At 38.8% G+C, this 13,384-nt stretch overlaps 1 long non-coding RNA gene across 12 annotated transcripts in view; it reads right to left on the bottom strand.

Annotated features, from left to right (window-relative positions):
- Positions 1-13,384, bottom strand: part of LOC106892605 — a 227,871-nt gene that overhangs the window by 47,799 nt on the left and 166,688 nt on the right. For all 12 annotated transcript variants that reach the window (XR_001412901.1, XR_001412900.1, XR_001412907.1 and 9 more), the window contains exons 3-4: positions 8,623-8,723; positions 2,151-2,193 (exon numbers count right to left, since the gene is read on the bottom strand). This is a non-coding gene — a long non-coding RNA (uncharacterized LOC106892605). The remainder of the gene's footprint in view (positions 1-2,150; positions 2,194-8,622; positions 8,724-13,384) is intronic.

Genomic DNA, 13,384 nt, shown 5'->3' on the forward strand with positions numbered 1-13,384 from the left:
TTATTTCCACAGGCCTTCAAGAGATGGTTAGAGCTCACTCAACCACTAGAAACTGCTTCCCTGTTTGGAGACTTGAGCCTCTCACAGACAAAATAATACTTACAAACCAACAGATTTTAACTTGCTTTCCTTCTTCTCACACTAGTATACAGAAAGCAACTAAGTCCTTCCAAAGCAAGTTGAAAAAAAAAAAGTATAAAAAAAAAAAAAAAAAAGAAGTATCTGAGGCTTAGTAAGACTTGTTTCCAATTTTATAACAAGCATTTCTAATATTCCTTGTCTTTCAGGTTAGCATACGTTTTCCTCTTGAAACTTATATGAGACAATGCAGACCCCGGGAATATGCATATATTTGCATCATGACAAAGTCACCTTTGGATATGCAAGTCTCAAAAGTCAATAATGCCACACAAAATAAATGTACACAATATAGATTGCAGTTATTATGGTTATTGGTTATGAAAGGAAAGGTGTAAATTCCATCACTAGTAGGGAATCCAGGACCTGAAGGAATGGAAACTCTGATACTAGACACAATTAAGCAAAATGTACTTCACAGAATTAAATGTACTTCACTAAAGATTTTGGAACCATTAAAAGCAGAACAACACATGCTACTTTGGAACTGTTTTCCCATGGCAGGACAAATAACTGCCACTGAAGTGTCACAGAATGTGACGGAAGATGTCTAAGAAATCTATTTGCCTATTTTGATGCATAGGCCATTTCCTCAAATGCAGATTTTCAGTAACAATTTTTGAAGACACTAAAGAGAATTTCCCAAGAGAAATGCATACAGGTCTACTTGTTCTCAACAAAAACTTTCTTCTTTAGGGTGGGGAGCAGATACAATGCTTACAAAGACTTTTCTGTTGCCTGTGCGTGTTCCCAGCTGGTGGAACACAGCTTGGAACAGGTCTCTACTAGACAGCAGGGGTGGAACAAGGTTTTGCAAAACAAAGAGTTGATTCCAGAAACTAAGAATGTCCTGTGAATAACTGATCTACCACAAAAGAAAAGGAAATGGAAGGGGAGGTAGCTTTTTCAGGCTTTGTTGTAATGCTAATTTATGAGATTAACTCTCCAAAAGAGGAAAATGTATCTGCTCCATGGTACAGCTTCTACAGAGTGGAGAATTTAACATATATTTAAAACACAGCAACAGACTGGTGTGCAATGTTCGTGTTATGCCACTCATGAGGTCATGAAAAAACCCACACTGAACAACCATATTAAGGCAGAGGTCAAGTTAATGGATATCTCCAGCTTAGTTGTGAAGATCATATATTTGGTTTATCACATGATGCATCTGAGGTGGACAAGAATCTGGTTTGCACCAGGCTATTTTTACCACTGGTTCTGGCAGCGATTCAGATCTTGATTGTCTCACCTGTATTACACGTTCACAGGAACAAAAATATGAGCTAGGCTGACCGCAAACAGCTGGCGCTCAAGCAAGCAGAAGGCCTTTCCTACAAAGAACAGCCTGCACCTGATCTGACAATAAGCCTTCCAGTCACAGAGCACAAGAAAACACTGAGAAGATGGCCCCAGGAAGTGATAATATTTTGCTTCCACAGCACGACGTTGCCATGTGAAGCATGAGGGTAAGACAGGCCACAACCCTTCCCCGGGAGCTTTCTCACTGAGGCAGCTACAGGCCCTCCCCGCCATTACACAACTTGTGCACTGTTCCTCAGCACTGGAGTCTGGCACAGAGCACTCCCTGTACGTCACCTCACGGCTTATCACACCACCTGGCAGAGAGGCTCCCGACTTACACCATTCCCTTGAATGTTGTGATGGCCCACAAAGCAAACCTGTGTTGCTCACCTGACCTCTTATTTTCTTGTTGGAAATGCAGGTTCCCAATGTATGACGCAGCTTCACATATCTAATAAATACATAAGCAGCACTAGAGCTACAGCACACAATAAACACATTTTGATTCAGGACTTGAATCTTTTACAGCAACTATTCAGGAGCTGCAACATTGCAAAAAATGGCTCATCTATTAGCAGGAATTATATTTAACTGGTGAACAAAGCGTAGCTTGTAAAAAAGGACAAATGGAAATGTTTTTTCAAAAGCTGAATTCAGGTACAAAAAAACTATCTTGCAATTAATTTTGGCTATAAACATATAGTTACCTCATGGAATCCTTGCACATGTATTGTTTCATACGACGTGTACCTGTTTAGGAAAGGAAACATATTTATTGTTAGTTAATAAAGCAGTCTGACTGTATGCCCTTCTACTTAACCCAAACATAAAGCTGAACTTCTTAAAGCAGTTCCTGCAAGACAATAAAATGTACTGGTTTATCTTTTAAAATATCTGAGACCTGAATTCAGCCCAAACTCTTTCAAAGTACTACAGAAGCCTGAAGGCTGGCCTGGGCAGTAGGTGATCTTCATGTGTTTCCAAAACCTCATGATTAATAAGCACAACATATGAAAATCTTTTTCATCTTCTGGTTTGATCTGTGTGGGGTTTTTTTCATTAGGAGTCTGCAGATCTTTTTATTAGAAAGTCTCTGGCTACACAATTGTCTCCAGACCACCATGAAGTGTCAGCAGACACCTAGTCGGAGAGCGTGCAGTTATTCCGTCTGTGCCTGTCCTCAGCTGTGCTGCGTGTACCTCCTTCATACCATGCTCACTCAGCCAGTGCATTACCTCAGCCCCCCAGGTCTCCAAGTACTTCAGTCTATTTGACCTAAAGACATTTGACCCAATAAATACCCACCTTTTAAGCAGACCACAAAAAATTTCCGATGTGCCTCTTCTCCTAGGATAGTACTACATTCAGTAAAGGTGGCAGAATCCAAGCCGAAGAGGCTCAGCCATGAATACTACAGACGGACGACTGAGGTTTGCTGGGAACCCTCTCTGAAAGCTCTCTCTAAATTTACCCTGTTCTCTACCTTCAAACAATCAATGACAGAACAGTAGAATTCCACCCTCACTTTTATCACTAGCAATAAAGCCTGTTATGAACTGAGGTTGTGCTGTGTTACAGACCAATCATTCGCTTTGCCCTTCTCCAGTGCTTAAGCTCCATGTCACAAAGCCAAACCCATGCATGCTACAGCCAGTCGCTGTAGAATATCAGAATACAATATATATTTTTTTTTCCCCTGTGGAGATAAACAGGAACATCAGCGTTTACAGAAATGAGTGCAAAGTCCCAGCCCTTCCATCTGCTCTCTGCTTTGAACACCAGTTTGGCTGTTGGATTGAGAATTTCAGCAATAGTATTTGTCCACCTCACTAATATCTTGAAGGCCTTAATTTAAACTCCATAAAACAAGCCAGGCTTCACGGAGCAGCAAAGTGCTCTTTACTTGCTTGTATAACAAAATTGACTCATGAATGATTATATCAATTATAATGAAAATCCTATATGCTATTAACTTAAGATAGGAAATACAGCACTAAAATAAGATAATATCTCCTACCGTAATTCCTTTCCCTGAGGACTTTGCTGCTGCAGGCCCAAAAAATAAATGGCAGACAGTTACAACCTCTTTTATTTTGCTACCTAGCATTCACTTCGCAAATTTATGGTTTTTCCTTATCCCTTTTAATTATGATCTTTTTTCTTCCAAAACATTAACAAGATTTTCCTACTGGTACAAACAGTTTGTTACAGGTGGTGGTGTCAGTACGGTGTAGAAAGCACAGAGTTATGAAAGCTCATATTGTGCACAAAGACAGAGCAAAGACAACATAGATTCATCTACTCTGACCCCAAGTCTTCCATCAGAAAGGCTTCCTTTCCTCATGTGCACAAAGGTACCTTCTGGATTTGCTCCATGACCTTTTTCCTGTTTTGGTTCTGTCACAATTACACTGCTTCGCCAAATATACTTGCCATCACCACAGACCTTTTCTTCAACAATAAGCATTTAGCACATCTTGTGAAGAAGTCTAAGGGCTTCCTCATACAAAGCATCATGAAACTTTTGGAGAAATCTGAGCTGTATTAAAATCAATGGTACCTTTGCCAGGAACTTCAACGCTGTCAGGATTAAGCTCTGTCTTGATTTATAATGTTGCTTTGATGATGAGTATTCCTGAGAGGAGATTTTGCTAAGCAGCCAATCAAAATCATATGTCAGTCCAGCTTCAGTCACAACTTTTCCCTAATTTGCATAAAACAACTCAAGATTTGAGTTTCTGCAGAAAAAATAAATCAGGTAAGTTTGACTTAGTTTTAGGTTTCACTGGAAAAGTTACACTCAACTTTGGTATGTCACTGTTTGCTTAAAAAACATTCTTTCTGAATTCCACCACATTTTTTTTCCCCTCTAAAGAGTTTTAGGTCATTCTTGCTAGAGATGAGTGGATTTCATCAAGCTGTAGAACTACTTTGATGGTCTGGAGTGTATTTTACTGGGTCATGGATTTGCTGCCTATAACATTTGCTTAAGGAGCATGTCATCACATCTCAAACAAAAACAGTACTGTCATTTGAGCACTTTTATCAGGCTTTGCTGTCCTGGCATCCAATGAACCACAAAACTTGTTACGTGCACTTTTAAATTATGACTTTACTGGGAGAAGTGAATGAAGCTGAATTTGTATTTTGGGCTGCTTTGCTGTTTTTCTGGCTGTTAGAACTGTGAAGTTTTAGGCTGTGGTGGCTGGCGGGTAGAGCTTGCTTGTCAGTTTTCTTTCACTGTCTGTCCATTTGTGTGTGTAGTTTGGTGTTTGTGTGGTAGGGGCATTTTTTAGTTGCTTGTTTGGCTTTTTACTGTGAGCTGTCGGATCCTGATTCAGTCTGGGTTCTGCCAAGAGGTGGAAATGAGAGACCCATGACATCATGAATGGGCTAAAGGGGTATAGGTGGCAAATGAAAACAATCTTAAGCTTCCTATGGTATCTGCTCTACTGAGAACCTTTAGCTTGTGTCTAAAACATGTGCAAGTGTCTCTAAAAACTCAGAAATAATCCGTTCAGAGCACTACACCACTCCATTCCAATGCTGCTTATAATTTTCAATATATCTTCTAGTGCCTTTACCTAAGAATATCCTGATAAACCAGGGCTTATTCTGAATATAACAACATCAATTTATATTTATACAAATGTTAGAGGGAGGGCATCTCCCCTTTTAGTGCAGATGAATTATTTAAAAGGGAGGAGGGGAGAGATAGGATCATAACCAAAGTACGTGCCTTATCAAAATTGTCAGAGCTTTTACATTCCATTTCCTTGTGATAAGACTCTTGTGCTGAGCTGGTATTCGGAAGTGAGCCCAAAGGGCTCACTGATAAGTTTACATAAGGAAGGAAATAATCAATTTAGGGCTGTTACTGAATGAGCTCTTATCATGTTCATTTCCTCACTATTGCTTCTCAAGCTAAATATTACATGTTTAGGAGCAACTTCAAAAGATTTACTATTCTAGCCTCTGCATTTTATTAAGGAAAACTCTTTCAATAGCATGAAGCATTTGCTTGCACCACAATAAAAGTACAATTCACACACTGAAAAACTTTCATTTTAAGACACTGATATTTATGCTGAAGGAAGCAATACATTGTTGCAGGAAGACTACATTTTTCCAGCCCACTATTTTAATACTTCAGGCACAGAGGAGAGATTTTAAAAGGTACATATAAGCAGTACACTAATTTCCCCTTCCACCTCTGTGGATTTTCCTCTTCTTCTCCTGTAATGTACTTTGTTTAACTGCATTAGTCTCCTTCTTCTCCAAAAAGTATGTTTTTTTAAGACTCTGATGACAGCAGCATGATTTGTGGGTGCACATGACTTGTCATGCTAAAATTAAAAAATATCGCTCTTATTTTGAGTCTGCATTAAACTTTAAAAAAAAAGTGCATTGTGTCTGCTAAGTGACCTACTATAGCCCCTTTGTCTACAGTAGCTTTGCAGGGCTCTGAGAGCTTCATTGAGAGCAGAATTGTTTCCACACAAATTCAATTACTGGGAGACAGTGGGGAGGGAAAGTCCCAACTTAAAAAAAATTAAGGAAGCAATTAATAGGTTGATTTTGTTGTATCATGAATCAGTACTCAAATGTAAAACAACTACAGATTTAATACAGTAGAGCTTTCATAAGAATCATTGTATGAGGACAATATTTGTTTCTCCATACTTGATCTGGCTTATACCTTGGTCACTGTCAGTACTAAGAAGGATTTACTTAGGTCTTAGCTGGAATGTTTATTTTTTCACGAACACAGATTACATTTGTATCCTAAGATGTTTGTGCCTGGACCGTGTTCAATCATTAAGAAAAACCACTGAGATGCTATAACACTGCCATTGCTATGAAATGATCTTCATTGGCATCCAACCACTATAGCAAGTGCTGTGCAGTATACCAATTGTGGCCAATTCCCTCTGCCAATAAATTTGACAATGATACTATGAACAAGATGCAACAGAGAAAAAGGTCAGAAAATAGTGCCTTGGATTGATGTCTGCTTGCATTTAGAACCAAAATATATAAAGCTTCATAGTTCCTTTGAAGGTGGGGAAACAACAACCAAAAAAAAAAAAAAAATTAAAAAAAACCCCAACACCGAAGTGTTGAAATCTTGATAACACAAGTCCAGAATTGGGGTTTTTTTTTTAAATCTCCAGTTAAGTTAGGGCCTGACTGATGTTTTTCTTTTACACATGAATTATAACCTACAGAAACCAAAGCTGTATTGGCATGTTAGGAAAAATCACTAGCAGGATACAGCAAAATCTATCTCCAGCCTTCTACACAGGAATACTTCTGCTATTTCTCACCTGACATTACTGGATATATGGATCTGGTTAAGTGCTTAGTTGCCACTGGGTAGCTGGCCTGAAAACAACAGTGAGAAAGACCATACACTTTTGTATGTTTCTGTTCAACATGCATATGTGGAACTCATCGACTTGTTAATTCTTCCTTGGACTACTACAGTGCTTTCAATGCTGGAACCAGTTTTCATAGTCATGAGGAACTGCAAACGGTATTGAAAGCAATGGACTCAATATTAAATAGAGCAAGTAACAAGTGAGAGTTCCATGAGTACCTGTCTTCCAATCACCTAAAGGACACAGATCATAAGAGACGACCTCTCAGAATATAATCCAAAACTTTCCTACTTGTTAGGCCTCCCTGTTAGTGTAGTACTGCAGTGCTTTTGATCTGAGGTCATGCTCAGACAGGAGCTCAATATATAGCGAGAGAGAAACTCTGGCAGGGCTTCCTCCCTGGGGGACCTCAATTCTGGAATTTACTTCTTCCCCTGATCCAGTGCAGCCTGGATTTTTAGACCATCAGGGCACTTTGTTAGGTTCATCCGTTCCACTGTGAGCAGCCTCCTTCCCAAAGCTACCATTACAAACGCTTGCCTTGCTCAAGTTACTGCACTGTTGGATCCAGGTATTTCATTCTAGCACATCTTTAATTTACAGGGCTAGATTTATTTACGGAGCAGACCACTTCCCTCCCGGAAAGGTTATATACTTTTCATCACCTGTAATGAATATATAGTTTAATGAATTCATCAAGAGCCTGATCGAAAGACCTTGAAATGAAGGGGAGTCTGTTCAACAGTTTGCTGCCTCAAGAAAATACAGAACACTCTCCCTGGATTTTATATAACACAAAGGATGATGCATTTGCATTTAACAGCCAATTGTAAGCAAGAAATTTAATGCTTTTCTCCCGGGGCCCCATGATGTATGCAGTCTCAGCTAGGCTTTGATCCAAAACCCTTGACCTAACTCTTCAAAGTACAAATACTGCACTGCAGAAATTGTTTGATATGGATGCTCTCTAAACTGTTTCCCAGAGAACATTCAAATAAAACACGCATTGTACTTCCGTAGGCAGTTCTATACTCCTGTAGGAAAACTGACATTAATTTACAGAGAGGGCAATGATGTTGTTCAAGGATCATCAGGTGCTAAAGAGATGGACAGGCCTTCCTGCTGTCCAGCACATCCAGTAAGATGAGAAGATCACTGAAACAATGTGGTAATGAGTAACCAATTGTTTTGAGTGAGACTTCCCGTGGTACTGAGTCTGTACACTTTATAAATCATTGACAGGTCTGTTATGCAAGTGGTCCCTGGTACCTTGTAAACAGAGCTTCTCCATGCTCTGTTGATCTTTCCACTGCAATTTGTTGCAGGCCTAATAGCTGCTTAAATAATTTCTGACATCTTTAGATCAGACCTAAAAGTGTAAACCAGAACTCTTAGGCTTTGCTGGTAAATCTAGATACCTACCACTGAGCTTGAGGTATCTGCATTAGGGTGCTTGACATCTTTGGTGCAGCATGCTCAGAGCCTCCACAGCAAGCTTATTCTATTAAGTACCTAGGTCCTGTTTCTAATGTTTCAATTTAGGGAATCAAAATTGGAAATTCTGGTCCAAGGGCTGGGACACTCAAAAGAGAGGTGAAACTCTGGAGCAAGTAAAATCTGCATTAATTCTCTGAAGGAGAGTGCCGGTCCTGCAGAGTGACAAGGGCTCTGCATGGTCCAGCATCCGCAGGTAGTCACACCTCTCCAGCAGGTGACTACTGTGTGAAATACCAGCATTTACTGCCTACACAGCCTCCAGGAAAACATGAAGACTAAGTCTTAGGGACTCCAAACTTACCATTACTCTCTTGTCTGAGCTGTCAAAGGCACCAGATATGAGGATGTGGGCTCCTGCTAACAGTTCTCCTCTTGGAAAAGGAAGCATGAAAGAGGTGACAACTAGAAAACAAAGGAAAAAGACATCCCATTACATATAGGCATAAAATATTTTTTTGAGTGCAATGAAGCAAAGGTTCCTTACTAAACTAATCTCCTGTGTAACACATAGAGGAATTTCATCTGGTAGGGAAGGGAATTACTCACTCTTGGTTTGATTACCTCCACAAGCCTTAAAGTGTAAATACAGCAAAGTTTGATCTAAAAGTCACAAGTAACACTATGCACGTGGCATAATTCATCATTTGTCTACACATGTTTCATTTTCATCTTGCATGGAAGTGTTAGACAGGCTGTTTAAGCTCTAGCATTGAGTTTGTCAGCATAAAAGGGATGGTAATACTCACTTTCCTCAGGAGGTCATTTTTGCATTATTATTGTTGCTGTCACAATTAATTGTTATTAATAAACCAGATAGTTGTCACATCAGTAACAGGAGTTTCGCCTACTTAGGATTGCTAGGGTGTCATTATACTCATCGTTAATTATAAAGTGGCTTGGATGTTTTTTCTTGCTTTCTATGATAATGAGAAAATCTAAACATACATGTACTCTCAGCTAATAACACCAACTAGTGTGTACACTGGCAGACCCTAGAAACAGAAAGTTTAGTCAGATGGCAGTAAATTTCAGCAAAATACTCTGGATTTACACCAAGAGGAATGAGATCGGACTGAACTTTTTTTTAAATTTGCCTGTGTTTGTAATCACAGGCTTACTAGCCTACTACCAAAATTTGACCCAAACCACGTCAGTACTAGTGCCAAAAAATGCATTCTGGCCAAAACAAATATTTTACTTTCAGTAAATAAATTTTCACTTTCCTGCCTAAGACTAATGTTGTTGAATTACAGCTGAAAAGCTCAGAAGCTCTCTGCTTCCAATATAAGCTACTAATAAACGTAAGGGACATTCTGCATCACAGTCCAAGGGCCAGCAGGATCTTCTAATAAGAGTCTAGGAACTCCACAAAAGCATGAGCTAATGGAAAAAATATGACCAAATCTAATCCCCAGTAGAAATGTTCCTTATATCTGTCTTTTTCAAGAAACATGTTTACTGGTGTAACATTAGCTAATTCTTGGAGTTCTCAAGTCTGCCTACACAAGTATTAAGAAAAGGGTTTTAGAAAAATATGATGCATAGTATAGTTCAAGGCTCTGCATAAAACCGCAGATGATAGCCTTTCTTTAAATTATTATTCATTCATCGAAAAAAAAAAAAAAAAGAGTACTTCATTGTCATCAGGGGTTTGTTCTGCTGCTCTTTAGTGTAATTTAATAAATAAAAACACAGGAAGAGAAAAGGCAGCAAAATGCAGCTACAGATGGTAAGCTAGGAAGTTTGTAACTTCACCGTAAAACTGATATCCTCATAGCAAATCAATACTGAAACCTCAGTCTGAATGCCAACCAGCCCTGTCAGACCTATTTTCTTGCATTTTCGTTTTTCAGTATGCAGGAAGCTGTGCAGTCTGAAGAACTAAATTAGGCATCTGTCTTCCGAGTGTTAACAGCGCAATTCAGCAGGTCACTCCAGCCCCACTCTTAAGGCCTGCTTTTGGGCTCCCTCCATAAAGGAGCATCATTACAGCTGCAGAAGGCAGTTACGTGCATCACTCATGGTGTGGCAGGAAATTGGTCACAGCATGGTGTGCATTTCTCCTTGTTGTTATCATTATTTTCATTCACAGAAACAATTTAATAACCAACAAAGGAAGAAACTGCCATAAGCATTAGGCTGTTTTGTCTAGGATCCTGGCTCCAAGCCTTGAATTTTTGCCACTAGGTGATACGATAACATTAGCAAACAATAATGATAATACTAATATGATAAACAATATCAGAAGATAAAGGGAGCACAATATCTACTGTAACTGCTCCTTGACTGTTATTTTGTCTTTTTCTCACTTGTATTTCGGTACACCACTGATTATCCGCTTTCCTGTATGAGTCACATCACAAATTACATCATTTATTCTTTCACAGGGTTCAAATGATACCATAAAATATGGAGAGCAAAGCTTGCCTTGCACCCTAATGTAATCTAAAGTGCCTGGTGGTATAATTGTCTGCCTGGTGGCTGCTCTGCTTACAGGGCATTTAAAGCAAAGAAAAACAATATAACTACTTTTTTTTTTTTTGCTCCATTTATACTCATCTCATTCTTTCATACTACTGTGCCCGATTCTTTCTCTCACTTTCTCTTACCTACCTTTCCACTGGCCCCTTGTCCTTCCCTTTCCCAGCTTCTTTCCTTCCTCCTCAGTTTCCAGTGATAAATGAATCCTTTCTTTTTCCTAAGCCTGACACTGAAATTGTGTCCACAAAACCGTTTGAAAACTATTTGGGCTCTTTTAGGTAGGTGGGGTGTTCTACAGGTTTTAATCAACAACCATAATATCATCAACCGCATGCAAAAATGCATTGGACAAAGTGTCCAACTGAGCATGGAGCCATCCAGCAGATCTAATCAAACACACAACCAAATTGAGCAGAAACCACAGAAAATGTGCAAGAACATATTGAAACACCAGCCATGCATCACTGTCTTCCCCCTTTCCCTCTCATCTGGTCCACAGATTTGGGTAAAAAAATGTTTGGTAAATGTCATATAACCTTCATCTGAACCTGCTAACTCATCAACTTTTTATTGCATTTGCTTCTTGAATATAATTAATAAATTTTATATTTTTAAGTTCAATGATTTGTAAACATTTATAATTCAGATGCTTCAGATTAACTCTTTTTTTTGTAGAAGTTTTGTGTTGCTAAGGCAGAAGATAGAGCCATCTTCAGTATATCATCCTGGTATAATAGGGTGCATTTACTCTAAGAAAGCCAGGTCACAGAAAGTTTTTTCAGAACTACACATATACTTTCTATGCATTACAGTTCCAAGCTACACCACATGGGGTTTTTGTTTCTATTTGCACAAAACTCTTGTGTGCAAAGTGCTACTGCACACTTCATGCATGCAATTCTTTGCACATCTTTCTCTCAATAACTGCATTTTGAAATTGTTGCAAAGTTATCAAAAATTCCATTGCACACTGAAATTCAATAAAATCTGTTTTCCAAAACACAGGCTGAGTTTACACTGTTCAGTTCCATCATATATTCTATAATATGTCAAAAGTCCTAAAAATAATCCAGTAACAATTGCATTCAACAAGACTCTACTGCGATTAGCTGACAGCAAAAACACCCAGGCATTTTAAGATTTTAAAAATGAAATCAACGTTATCTAGCTGTTGTGCTCTCTTCTTCAGGAAATTAAGTTTGAAATACAATGCCTATCAAGGCTGTATTTTAGAAACATTTTCCCACAATTTCCGAATGATGAAAGAAGTAGCCACATAAAAAAGTATTCTTCCTAGCGCTTCATGGACTGCATGTTACGGCATGACCTCTGCTTTCCCTATCCACTCTTTATTCTGTAAATAATAGATAATTATACATTATATAGAACTATAATCATTGTTAATTTGTAATTTTCAAAGAGCTACCTGCAAAACAGAGCTACCGATGAAATTTATTTGTTATAACACAACTTCTTTTTAAAAAGACTACCTCTACAATCACCAATATATGGAAATTTTCACTTTTCTATTTAAAAATATGCAAAAACACAGAGTTTGTTTCCAAGACTGGTGGAGGAGAAACTCCTGTTCTATCCTGTCTTTCATAAATGCACCATAAATATCCTTCTTTTTTTCAGTGTTTATATACTTCCACTACAATTTAATACAGTGATTCCACGTGTGACTTTTTTTGTTTTGTCCATGACTTGCAAGATGGGCAAAACCACCAGAAATCCGTAATCTTAGGTAGCTATTTAGACCTATTGTCCTTGAGGAGGTTTTCTGCCTCTGGGTAGGGTTTCACATGGTCTAGGAATGATAATAGTGCTGTGGGTTGGGAAAACGTTTACCTCCGTCCTCGCAGCCTCCATTCTGGGATTGCAACACACAAGTCTTTGAGCTGTGGTTACGTCAGGGACAGCCCAAGGACTTTCGACCTAATTTAACTGTGATGAGTGGAAGTAACAGAAATGAGAAAACGGGGAAGGACTACGTCTAGCGGCCAAAAGATTTGTTGCTCTCACACCACAAGTACCTCAAGAAACTCATTTTCAGGTTTGCACTGGAAATTATGCTAGAGGCGAAGGGCTGCAAGCCCTACAAGGCACTGATAGCCAAACATCCCTGACAAGTTTTAAGGAGTGATGGAAAAGTTAGAAAGTGGGGTCATGGGTTTTCAGGTATTTGAAGGCCTAAGGTATGTTAACAAGAGTGTAGAACACGATTTTTTTCTTTTAATCAGATTCTGAACCAATACTTGCACCATCCCAGCAAAATGGCACTGTGCTACAGCTCAGTAAACAGAAAATACCAAAATGCTGATACGTAGTACCTCCTAGTGCCTATGAAAAGTCACATAGCGTGCACACGCTGTTACACATTACAGACATTTCATACAGTATCACTCTCTGGAATAATGGTGGTCTTGATTGTCTTTCCAAAAGTGAAAGGTGTAAATCTAATGCTTTTTTGTGAACATTTTTGAAATAATAGCCATTGGTTCAAATCATATCTGGAGGAACAATCTGACTTGCCTGCATTTCCACATATTTATGGTTTACATTCAGCTCTCAAAATGTGG

Source organism: Calidris pugnax, unplaced genomic scaffold (assembly GCF_001431845.1).
Source record: "Calidris pugnax isolate Ruff unplaced genomic scaffold, ASM143184v1 scaffold42, whole genome shotgun sequence".
NCBI lineage: Eukaryota > Metazoa > Chordata > Aves > Charadriiformes > Scolopacidae > Calidris > Calidris pugnax.